Genomic DNA, 13,479 nt, shown 5'->3' with positions numbered 1-13,479 from the left:
TCAAGTTTTTGTTTTGAAATAGGCAAAGCCCAATAAAGTAATGCTTTTAACGAAGTGGGATAACAGCTTTCATTTTCCATCCTACTCCAATCAGCCCCCTGAGTGGACAACCAAAACGACATTGAGCGGATATTACATGACCAGTAGTAACGTCGGAAACAGGGTGATCCCATTCCTCCCTGGCAAGTTGGTCTTTGCAAGAACATTTTCTTGATTCTTGGAGTTTTTCCGTTCCATATAAAATATGACATGAGGGAATCTAATTTATTAAAAAATGCCTTGGCTATCCAAATAGGAATACATTGGAACAAGAACAGAAACTTAGGCAGAACATTCATTCTAATAATATTTATTCGACCAGCTAATGAAAGTGGTAGATTTTTCCATGAATCTATATCTTTTTTCGTTTGATCATATAATTTCAAAAAGTTGTGCTTAAAGAGGCCGTTATATTCCTGCGTAATATTTATCCCAAGATATTTAAATTTAGTTGAGATTGAAAAGGGAAAGATATTAAACACATTAGTATTCATACGGGCTTTAGAATTAATTGGAAATAAGACACTTTTTGATAAGTTCAATTTATAACCTGATACTGCTCCAAATTCTTTCAAAATTTCCATTATCACAGGAACAGATTTAACAGGGTTTGAAATATATAGTAACAGATCGTCCGCGTACAAAGAAACCTTATGATCCATTTTTCCCCTTTTAATCCCAATGAACTCCTCCGTTGCACGTAATAAAAGAGCCAGGGGTTCAATGGCTAATGCAAAAAGTAATGGCGAGAGCGGGCAGCCCTGTCTAGTCGAGCGGCTGAGAGGGAAATAACTTGAATGCATATTGTTAGTCCGCACTGATGCTTGGGGTTGGGCATATAATAATTTTACCAAAGATATAATTTTTGGGCCAAATCCGAACTTTGACAGGGTCGAAAAGAGATAATCCCACTCGACCCTGTCAAAAGCTTTTTCCGCATCCAAGGAAAGTAAAATTTCAGGGTGTAGATTTTTTTTATCCTGAGTGTGAATTATATTTAGTAATCTTCTAATATTAAAAAACAACTGTCTGTTTTTGATGAACCCAGTTTGGTCCTGTGAAATGATTGTCGGTAAGATTGTTTCCAGTCGTGTAGCTACAATTTTTGCAAGTATTTTATTGTCCACGTTGAGTAAGCTCACCGGTCTATAAGACGCGGGGTCTAAGGGGTCCTTGTCTTTTTTGTGAATAAGAGAAATGCTTGCATGGTAAAATGTTGGAGGTAGAGAGCCCCTATGTAAGGCTTCATTAAATACATCTAACAGCAATATCGAGATCTGCTCTTTAAAGGCTTTATAAAATTCTGAAGTGTAGCCGTCTGGACCAGGCGCTTTAGAATTTTGCATACTATTTATAGCTTGTTCAATTTCTTGCTTTGTTATGGGTTTTTCCAGTTGTTCTAGATTTTCTAAACTAATTGTTGGAATAGACATTTTATCAAAAAACATATCTATGAGTGTGGGGTTTTTCTTGGATTCTGAAGTATATAGTTTTTTATAGAAACCTTTAAATGTATCATTTATCCCCTGTAGGTCTCTTGTAACTTGGCCTGAATCCGTGCGGATTTCCGTAATCATCCTTGATGCAGTTTGTTTTTTAATTTGTTGAGCCAAAATCTTGCCCATTCTTTCCCCTTGTTCATAATATCTATGCCTTGCTTTGGTCAACATTTTAACTGTTCTTGAAGTGTATACTAATTCCAGTTCTGTCTGCAAAGCCAGCTTTTTCTTATGTAGAGTTATTGAGGGACTAGATGAATGTTGTCTATCCGTTTCTGTTATTTCTTTTTTTAGTTGAGTTTCTTTTTCCCTTTGTTGCTTGTTTTTCAGGCTTTTCCATGAAATTACCTGGCCTCTAATGAATGCCTTTAGTGCTTCCCAGAGGGTGAATTTTGTGACATCTGGAGTGTCATTAAATGATAAATATAAATTTATGTGTTTTTTTATTTCTTCTATTCCTTCTTTGCTTGATAATATGCTGTTATCAAACCTCCAGATCCTCGATGTTTGATTATATCCGAAAGTTAAATGTAGAGTTAGAGGACTATGATCTGACAACATTAATGTTTCATAATTGCAATGTTTCGTTTGTTGAAGGAGTTTACTATCTATTAAAAAGTAATCTATTCTAGTATAAGTCTGATGAACTGGGGAATAATAAGAATATTGTCGTGTGTTGGGGTGCAGGGTTCTCCAAGGATCTATTATTTTATAAGTATTCATGAAATTCTTAACACTTTTTGCCATTTTAGTCACAGTAACCGGTCTCCGTGATGACCTATCCAGGTCAGAGTCAATCACTAAATTAAAATCTCCCCCAATTATCAGTTGATGAGAGTCCATGTCAGGTATTTTTAATAACAATGAGTTTATAAATTGTTTCGTCATCAATGTTTGGCGCATATATATTTACTAATGTGATCAAATTATCATAAAGTTTACCAGTGACAATGATAAATCTGCCTTGAGAGTCTGGTATTATCTTTGAAGCGATAAACGGTACTGTTTTTTTAATTAAAATTGCTGTACCCCTACTCTTTGCACCGAAATTAGAGTGAAATATCTGTCCAATCCATTTATTGCGTAATCTGTTGTGATCTTGATTTTTCAAGTGCGTTTCTTGTAGAAAGCAAATATCCATATCTAGTTTTTTCAAATGTGCTAAAATATTACACCGTTTTATGGTTCCATTAAGCCCTTTACAATTCCAAGTCACAAATTTGACCAAGTTGTGCGGAATTGTTTTAGCCCACATGGTATTAACCTTGGTCATGTTCAATTAATGCATGGCAGTGAAAAACTATCTTGTGTGACATCCTCTGAAGTAGAACAAAATCTGAACATATGAACTTTTTCAACATCCCTAAACTAAACGTGCTAGGGTAAAAACAAAGAACAAAAAAGATCTTCCTAAAGATCCTTAAGTTCCTAATCCCTAAGTCCGTGGACACTTGACTTACCACTTAACTCCTAAAGTTGTATACTATATACTCCTGGGTCAGATCTCTTGTAGTTGTGGCCCACTCTTATTGAATAAAAGTAAACACAAATCAAATCTAGTGTAGTAATTAAATTTGACTCCTTACCCCCTTCCTTAAACATGAAATTTAAATCAGATTGTTGTCCAATATGCATAGAAAATAGATAAATAAAAAAGAAATAAATGATAAACAAAACGTTAAAGGGGTAGGAGATAAAAAATAAATAAATAAATTTAAAAAAAAAAAAAAAAAAAAAAAAAAAAATAGAATACAGTAAAATAAATATACATATGCATATACACACACCCCCATACCTCCAGTTATTCCACCCGTCAACACAATTTTTCTTCCCCCTCCTTTTCTCTCTGTCAAATCAACCTTGCTTCTATATCCTCTAAAACATGTGTTACAGGCAAAAGAGAAATGTCTTTTAGCATGTTTTCCTTGGTGGCATCACAATTGTATGTTGAAAGGAATACTCAAATACCTTTAATCCTCTACTCCCTGTGCAGTTGGGGCCTGGGTTTTGATAAAGTTTTCAGCTGCCCGCGGGTCAGTGAAGGAATGTTTGGTGCTGCCCATCGTTATGATCAACTTTGCCGGGTAGTACAGACTGTAGGGTATTCCAGCGTCGCGTAGTTTCACCTTAACCGGGTTGAAAGAAGCTCGCAGCTTGCTGACCTCTGGACTCATATCCGGAAAAATATGTACAGGTGATCCTTTGTAAAATAGGTTGCCTTTTCTCCTGGATAGTTGCAGAATCTTCTCCCTGTCGGTGTAGTAGTGTAGGCGAGCTATTATCGCTCTCGGGCGCTCTCCTGCTCGGGGCTTAGGGGCCAGGGTTCTATGAGCTCGATCTATCAAGATTGGTGATTCAAAGTTTTCTTCGCCGAGCACTTCTGAAAAAAACTCTGCTATGAAGCGGCTTGGGTTCCCTGCCTCCATCTCTTCGCTAATTCCCACTACGCGTAGGTTTTGCCTGCGACTTCTGTTCTCCAGGTCCATGTATTTTTCCTGCAGTTTATTGTAGTCCTTCTGTAAGGTTGCGTGTGCTTTGTCCATGGCGGTTATTTTGTCCGAAACATCACAGAGAGATCTTTCCATCTCTCTCTGTGTGTCTGCCGTTTCAGTGTGGGCCCTGTGCAATGTTTCTATTTTCTGTGAAAGTTCGTTTCGGAGCGTGTTGATATCCGCTTTAGCTTCCTCCCGTAGCGATGTGATGTCTTTGCGTATATCTTGATGCATAATCTCGATTTCCGCTTTAATATCATTCTTTAAATTTTCGCGGTATGCACGTAGTTCACTTCGAAATATTCCCACAGAAAGAGGCGTTTCTTCTTCCGCCATCATGCCCTCATCTTGTGAGCAGGCCAGAGCTTCACTAGCTGGAGCAGTGTTAGCCGGGGTTTTGTCAGCCTGTGCTGCAATAGCATTCGCAGTGCCGGTTGAGGCCTTGTTAGCAGAGTCGTTAACCGGAACAGTGCCAACCGGTGCGGGTGTGGCTTGGAGAGTTTTTTGTGTGTATTTCCGAGTGCCCTTCATATCAAATATTGTCCTAAATTATTTTTATAAGTGAATTGCTGACAAAGGGCGATGTTCGTTGACCCAGGATATTTAAATTGTTAAAACTTTTGCGGAGCTGCCTAACTTCGCTGCTCACTCCATTCGGCCGGAAGCGGAAGTCAGCCAAGTGGATTTTAAATGCAGTTTCCAAACGAAAAAAATAAAATAATTGCAGAATAATATTTTTTATATATTTGATACAATCACAGCGGTGTGATTAGATCGTTCAGTGCACAGCATCAGCTGCTAAATTCAAATCTGCATTCGCTGGCTGGCGCTGAGCCAGAGACAGACGCGTTCGTACAACGCTTCATGATAACCAATCAGAAACTATTCTGTTGCGCTTATGGATGCAATGGCCAATCAGAGATGTCCAGAAGAGTCATCACTGAAACGCAGTGTTTTGTTCACTTGCTCGCTGACTGAATTATTTAGCGAATTCTCTCATCAGAAACAACAAAAAGTGCAGATGTGCGTACGAATGTAAGTAAGATATTCGTTTCATAATGTAAAGTGCTTCAGTGATTTTAATGGGAGTTTTTGAGAGTGCCTGAACTCTGGCTAGACTGAATGAAAATGTTTTTTGATAATGTAAATGTTCTTTACTCTGTAAAATGAAAGTGTTAAAATAAGTATCTTACAATATTGTTATTAAAATTTACATTAAATGCAAATTCAGTCGTATTAAAAATATGTTATGGCATGATATGGCACTTAAGTAAAAAGTCAGGTTTTTATGTGTAGTTAATAGATTACACTACATTTCCATATATTGATCAAATAGCAATCTATAAAGGTGCAAAACGCGTTTACCTACACATATTTGAGAAACGAGATATTTCCTGATATATTAAGCATGTTTGGAATTGTTTTGAATAAAAAGGAAAAAAAATAATAAAAAAAATAAGCCTATATCAGTTATACAGTGCTTTCATAGAATGACTTATACCCCCGACCCCCCCCCCCCCCCCCCAAAAAAAAAATGTGCCCCCTCAAAAATCATGAATGCATGACGCCCCTGCCTCAGACGGTGGTATGATTCGCTCTTTTGTTGTTCTGTTTTCTTTCCGGATCAAAAATACAACAAATGAAAGCGTTTATCTGTATTTCCGACTGATGAGAACTATGCATATAGGCTACATTCATAAATCAGTCAATTTTGTATTTTATCATGAGATATTATATTCTAACGTGATCAGTGACTCAAGCACTGATGGATCAAAGAGCAGGTATTTCGACATTTGCAGTAAAAACGTGAAATATAAATTCTCAGAAAATGCATTTAATACCAATATATTGAAACGTCTGTATATACTCCATTAATAAAGGAGTCCAGACATTGCAAAAATATCAGTCCACATGCGTTTTATATTTAATATGAGGGAAATAGACATGCATGCATGCGTGACACAAAAAATATTTAACTTTTAGGTAGCAAAATATTTTTTAGTAATTCTGTCAATTACACTAAGGTTATTACATTGTCTGCTATATATTTGCTTCTTATTTATTAAATACGGCCAATTGATTGATAAAACATTGATCAAAATTAAGATAAAATGTATAAAAAAACGAATATCTTTTAAAAAGAGTTTTCCATAAAAAACTTCTGTATGACCTGGCAATAAAATTCGAAAAAAGTGTGTCTTGATCGGCTTAACTGATTTGATTTCGGGTGCGGGTCGGGTGTCGGATCTTTTTTAAGCGAGTCGGGTTGGGTGCGGATTTTAATTAGTGCTGCTGTCGGAAAACAGGTCGGATGCGGTTTTAAGCACTGCGGGTACGGGCGGGTGCGGATTTACAAAATCGGACCTGTGCAGCTCTCTGATAAACATAAATATAGGTATGAAAGAATTACATAAAAGTAAACAATAAAAATATAAGAATAAAATATAAAAAGATGTATACTGTAGAATTAAATATAGAATAAAGAATAATGTGCATGAAAGTACACTGTAGCCTTAAATATTAAGATACACAAGGATGTGCAAGAGGCGAATGTGCAAACAGGTTGTGACACTGTCAGTATGTCAATGTGAGGAAGAGAATGATGAATATCTTACTGATTAAGTGATTATTAAGTGGAGACATGAAGATGTTACTGTAAGAGACTGAGTTTATGAGCCTGATGCCCTGGGGGAAGAAACTCCTCTTGAGTCTCTCAGTTTTTGCCAACAGGCTACGGAAGGACATACCAGATGGTAGCAAATTGAAAAGATGGTTACTGGGGTGAATGGAGTCCTTGATGATTTTTACAGCTCTGCTTTTGCAGCGTTTGAGGTACAACCCGAATTCCGGAAAAGTTGGGACGTTTTTTAAATTTTAATAAAATGAAAACTAAAAGACTTTCAAATCACATGAGCCAATATTTTATTCACAATAGAACATAGATAACATAGCAAATGTTTAAACTGAGAAAGTTTACAATATTATGCACAAAATGAGCTCATTTCAATTTTGATTTCTGCTACAGGTCTCAAAATAGTTGGGACGGGGCATGTTTACCATGGTGTAGCATCTCCTTTTCTTTTCAAAACAGTTTGAAGATGTCTGGGCATTGAGGCTATGAGTTGCTGGAGTTTTGCTGTTGGAATTTGGTCCCATTCTTGCCTTATATAGATTTCCAGCTGCTGAAGAGTTCGTGGTCGTCTTTGACGTATTTTAGTTTAATGATGCGCCAAATGTTCTCTATAGGTGAAAGATCTGGACTGCAGGCAGGCCAGGTTAGCACCCGGACTCTTCTACGACGAAGCCATGCTGTTGTTATAGCTGCAGTATGTGGTTTTGCATTGTCCTGCTGAAATAAACAAGGCCTTCCCTGAAATAGACGTTGTTTGGAGGGAAGCATATGTTGCTCTAAAACCTTTATATACCTTTCAGCATTCACAGAGCCTTCCAAAACATGCAAGCTGCCCATACCGTATGCACTTATGCACCCCCATACCATCAGAGATGCTGGCTTTTGAACTGAACGCTGATAACATGCTGGAAGGTCTCCCTCCTCTTTAGCCCGGAGGACACAGCGTCCGTGATTTCCAACAAGAATGTCAAATTTGGACTCGTCTGACCATAAAACACTATTCCACTTTGAAATAGTCAATTTTAAATGAGCCTTGGCCCACAGGACACGACGGCGCTTCTGGACCATGTTCACATATGGCTTCCTTTTTGCATGATAGAGCTTTAGTTGGCATCTGCTGATGGCACGGCGGATTGTGTTTACCGACAGTGGTTTCTGAAAGTATTCCTGGGCCCATTTAGTAATGTCATTGACACAATCATGCCGATGAGTGATGCAGTGTCGTCTTACGCACAGAGATTTCTCCAGTTTCTCTGAATCTTTTGATGATGTTATGCACTGTAGATGATGAGATTTGCAAAGCCTGTGCAATTTGACGTTGAGGAACATTGTTTTTAAAGTTTTCCACATTTTTTTACGCAGTCTTTCACAGATTGGAGAGCCTCTGCCCATCTTTAGAGAGACTCTGCTTCTCTAGGACAAAGCTTTTATAGCTAATCATGTTACAGACCTGATATCAATTAACTTAATTAATCACTAGATGTTCTCCCAGCTGAATCTTTTCAAAACTGCTTGCTTTTTTAGCCATTTGTTGCCCCCGTGCCAACTTTTTTGAGACCTGTAGCAGGCATTAAATTTTAAATGAGCTAATTAAGTGGATAAAAGTGTAAAATTTCTCAGTTTAAACATTTGCTATGTTATCTATGTTCTATTGTGAATAAAATATTGGCTCATGTGATTTGAAATTCCTTTAGTTTTCATTTTATTAAAATTTAAAAAACGTCCCAACTTTTCCGGAATTCGGGTTGTAGATATCCTGCAGAGAGGGGAGAGCAGACCCTGAGATGCCCTTAGTTAAGCGCACAACTCTCTGTGGTGATTTGCAGTCTTGACTGAAGCTGTTCCCATACCACACTGATGGGGTGTTGATGTCGCAGTGGATAAGACACATGCCTTTGGTGTGAGAGACCCGGATTCGAATCCACTGTGAGACACCAATGTGTCCCTGAGCAAGACACTTAACCCCTAGTTGCTCCAGAGGCGTGCGACCTCTGACATATGTAGCAATTGTAAGTCGCTTTGGATAAAAGCGTCAGCTAAATGAATATACATTGAGTCAATACACTTTCTATGGCCCTGAATAGAAAGTTTTCAGGATTGCTGGTGAGACCCTGAATTTCCTCAGCTGCCGCAGATGGCACAGTCTTTGCCTGGCTTTGTTAACCTGTGTTTGAATGTGGGTAGTCCAGTTTCCTCTGAGAGGTTTACACCAAGGTATACTTTAAGCTGCTCACTCTCTCCACATGGGTCCCGCTGATCATAAGAGGAGTATAGGGCTGCTGCTGTCTCTTTCTGAAGTCAACAATCTCTTTAGTTTTGCTCACATTCAGAGAGAGACAATTGTCCTGGCACCATGATGTTAGTTTCTCTACCTCATCCAAGTATGCGGTCTCATTATTGTTGTGAATGAGGCCCAGATCCACAGTATCATCAGCAAATTTGATAACAGATGTGGAGCTGTGAGAAGACATGCCGTCATGTGTGCAGGGGACTCAGCACACACCCCTGTGGGGCTCCTACGTTCAGGGTGATGGAGTTGGAGGTGAACTAGCCTACTTTCACCACTTGTCAATAGAAAAACCCTGCCTTATTTGATTTGATTGGCTATCTCAGTCATTTTGACATTGGCAAGCGCTTTGATCAAAATAATAAATGTGTAAAATGAATGAAATGATCTTTCTGTTTGTTAAACTTTGAAATACAAACAAGGAAGAAAAATCTAACCAACCTGATAGAATAGAGCCAAACACAAGAAGATCTGCAGCAAGCATTTTGAGAGTCATCTGAGATGAGCTGTGTATTTAGAAAAAAAGAAGTTTAAATGTACAACATATAGCTGAGCATCTCTTATTGTCTTTTTGTCTTGACAAGAACAATTTACAATTAAATAATTTAAAATTCAAATGTAATAGTTTAACTTAAATAAGATGAAGAAGTTTTATAGTGCCTTTCCATAGCTGAAGGTTACTTGTTCATAGTGCTATACGAGACATTTACACACCCACATAGCCTCAGTACACATAAGGCCACATATAGCCATATTATCTAAAATGCATATTAAAAAGATTCGTTTTTAGCTAAGTCTTGAAGGTTGACAAAGAAGATATATTACGAACTGTAAGCAGTAGTGAATTTCAAAATTTAGGAGCATTAACACTAAATGACCTACCATCTACAGTGGACAGCCAAAAACGAGGAATGGACAAAAGACCTAGCTCAGATGATCTGAGGGACCGGGCAGGAGAATAAGAGTACAATAAGTAAGACAGATATGGAGGTGCAAGACCATTTAATGCCTTAAATGTTAGAAGCAATATCTTTAAATGGATATGTGATGCCACAGGTAGCCAGTGAAAATCATGCAGTAAAGGAGTTATGTAAACAGAACAGTTGGTGGAGGTGAGAACTCTTGCTCTTTGAACATACTGTAACCTTGCAATAAGTTTTTTGTCAAACCAAGAAATAGAGCATTGCAATAATCCAGACGTGAAGTGATTAATGGATTAATTAAGATTTCAGTATCAGCTAGAGTTAGAGAAGATTGAAGATGTGCAATATTATTGTCACGGTTCATGAATGCACCGTCTCCTGCTCGTCTCATGTTACGTCATGTTGATTGTTTCATGTGGGTGTTACCACCAGCATACCTCATTCCACCAGCCTACTTAATGCCCTGTCTTTCGTCTCTTGTTTGTCAGATCGTTGTTTGAGGTCCTCCGTGGTTCATGTCTGTTCGTCCTCCAGTTCTACTGCTTCGTGTCTTGTTCCTGTTCGGTCAACCTAGGATTACTGTCATCATCACGGATCTCTCACCACCACCACCTCCACCAGTGCACTCAAACACCTACTCACCTGTCTGTGCTGCCGTCGAGGTCCCTGCGTCACCCACCAGCATCTCCTCATCATTACTCATCTTTAATAAACATTCTATACTTGCATTTGCCTCCTGTCGTCCATCGTAACGTCACAATTATGAAGATGGAAAGAATACGTTTTAACAACAGAAGAAATGTGAGAGGCAAAAAGATAGAGATGAGTCAAATAAGACACCAAGATTATGGACAGATGAAGAAGGGTAAACATGAACCCCATCAATTTCAAAGGACAGGTCCATCCTTCTGACTGATGTAGCAGAGCCAATTATTAGTATTTACGTTTTGTTATTATTTAGTTTTAGGAAATTCAAAGACATCCACTGTTTGATATCAGTTATGCATGCAGTAAGTAAGTCAGGCAATGATGGCCTGTCAGAGCTGGTGGTTAGGTAAATTTGGATGTCATCAGCATAGCAATGAAACTGAAGTTCATGCATGTGTATGATGTCACCAAGAGTATATATATATATATGTATATGATAAACAGAAGTGGGCCAACTGAACTTTGAGGAACACCCAGTAAGACTGGAGCAATGGCAGATTTATACCCTTGTATGGTGATATAATATATCCTATTGCTGATGTAGGAAATGAGCCAGCAAAGAGCTAAACTAGTGATACCAATATCATAAAGATGAGAACTGAGTTATTCATGGCAGACTGTGTCAAAGGCAGAGCTTTGATCTAAAAGAATCATGATGTTTATTAAACCAGAATCTAGAGACAGCAGAATGTCATTAACCACACGAAGAACAGCAGTTTCAGTGCTGTGTGATGAACAAAATCCAGGCTGAAAAGGTTTTAGCATTTTTTTTTTTTGCATTTAAGTAAGATCTCAATTGTGAAGCTAGAAATTTTTTCAAGAATTTTACTTAAGAATGGTAAATTTGAGATTGGCCTATAATTGTTCATGTCTACTGTAGATGGTCAAGAGCCATTTTTTTAAGTATGGCGGTCACCGAAGCCATTTTGAATTCTGTTGGAACAATATTAGATGCTAAACTCATATGTGTTATGTAAGGTTCAACCCCAGGATCACACATCTTAAGCAAAACAGTAGGTGTAGGATCTGACAGGATGTAGAATTTGACTTCACAGTTAGATCTATGTCAGCAGAAATAGTGAAAGTAAAAGCAGAAAGAGAGTATGTTGAGTGAGCCGAGACAGCTGAAACAAGTTAACATTTGAGTCAGTTGTATGAGGGGTGTCATTGGAAAAGGATTCAGTGATTAACTTTAATTTATCTGAGAAAAAATTAAAAAAGTAATTCACAAACACCCCAGAGCCAAAAATAACATGTTGTGGAGGGTTAGTGAGTTTGTTAACCATAGCAAACAGAGATTTGGGCCTGCACATGTAATTCTTAACAGTAAAAGAAACAAATGAGGATCTTGCAGCATTGAAAGCAGTGCGGTAATTGAGCAAATGTTCTTTCAAAGCCAAAGAGCGTGCAATAAGTCCTGTTTTCCTAAACTGTCTTTTCAAGCGATGTCTCATAGCTTTCATTGCTTGGAGTTCCAAATCGAACCAAGGTGAAACATGTGGAACCAGTCTAGTTTTAAGAGGGGCATGTTTCTCAAATATTTGGGAAATGGTATTATCATAGATGGTGCATCAATGACATCAATTCATTGCATTGTATAGTGTTTTCATGTATATTACAACTACCAAATAGTTTTCCATGAGACTAAAAAGGCAATGCAGTTAAAAAAATCACCTGTCCTTGCTTCAGTTGTGGTGGAGTCACAGTGTCTCAGCAGAAAACTGCAGATCACTTAGTAACATCTGCATGCCCATTATGACCAATACAACTCATTTTAACATCAAAAGAAAATCTAATATGAGAAAGAGAAGGATGTTACAATCTATGTCAGAATTTAAAAAATGCAGCAAGTAAAATGTAATTGTCATTTATTTCAAACAATTTGTTGATAAAATTTATATCTATTTTTAAAAAATCATGTTTAGGGTTCAGACATGATTTTAGTATTAATTGTATATTGTGCATAAACTCAAGTCCCCAGTTAAAGAATGTAGACATCAGGAATAGCAAGAAACCAGCAATGTTAGCTAAATATGTTATTACTTGTATTGGAGATTAATAAACATTAACAAGTTAAACTAATAAGATAATTTTCCAAGGCTTCTGAACTATGGTAAAATCCCCAGCTCACACATCTTGCACAATTCACACAGGATGCTGTTGGTGTGGCTGTGATGAGTGTTTTGATTGGATTAACTTTAATATGGTTGTGTTTTACCCCCATGATAAAAACTCACTGCTCACACATGCTTTCACACAATGTTACAAATATGATAACAGTAGAGAAAGGTAGCAGATAAAAAAAAGATTTTGTGAAGATAATAAAATGTCAGAAAGACACATGCAAATCCATATGTAATCCATAATGAAAGAAAATATTAATCTATGAGATACTTTTATATAAAAAATATCTATATTTATATATTTTTTAAGAATCATAACTCTTCCACAGTTTCACAGAGTCATAAGTTTTCCACAAAACTGAACAGATAAAAATAGGCAGCCTTTACTAACTGAATAAACTTCATTGCTTTTGCATAAAAATCTACCACAGGAAAAAACAGTTCACTGATTATCATGTACAGCATGAGCGTTTTTTCATAGTTATCAACAAACATCTAAAACCACACCAATACCTACATAATTAGTGAATGTCATGTGCCAGTCTTAAACGTGGCATGCAAAGAAAGTGTAAGTGAAATTTTCATCAGTATTTTTTGCACCACATTATCGGTACATTTATACTTTTCTGGCATAAAAAAAAGTTTTTAAAGATTAAACTTCACCTTCCAGGGCTGTACAGTATGGGAAAAATTTAGCTTTTTAAAACTTTGAATCAACTGAATCAATTGTTTCATAAAATGATTCACTTTCCCTGCAAAAAAAATAATAAAAATAA

General features: G+C 37.3%; 1 protein-coding gene across 1 annotated transcript in view; it reads right to left on the bottom strand.

Annotated features, from left to right (window-relative positions):
• The window catches only part of LOC132155550 (myelin-associated glycoprotein-like), a 55,667-nt gene that overhangs the window by 15,896 nt on the left and 26,292 nt on the right, over nt 1–13,479 (bottom strand). The window lies entirely within an intron of this gene.

This window comes from Carassius carassius, chromosome 13 (genome assembly GCF_963082965.1).
Source record: "Carassius carassius chromosome 13, fCarCar2.1, whole genome shotgun sequence".
Lineage (NCBI taxonomy): Eukaryota > Metazoa > Chordata > Actinopteri > Cypriniformes > Cyprinidae > Carassius > Carassius carassius.
Note: the sequence above shows the minus strand (reverse complement) of the source record. Positions and strands in the feature narration are given on the sequence as shown.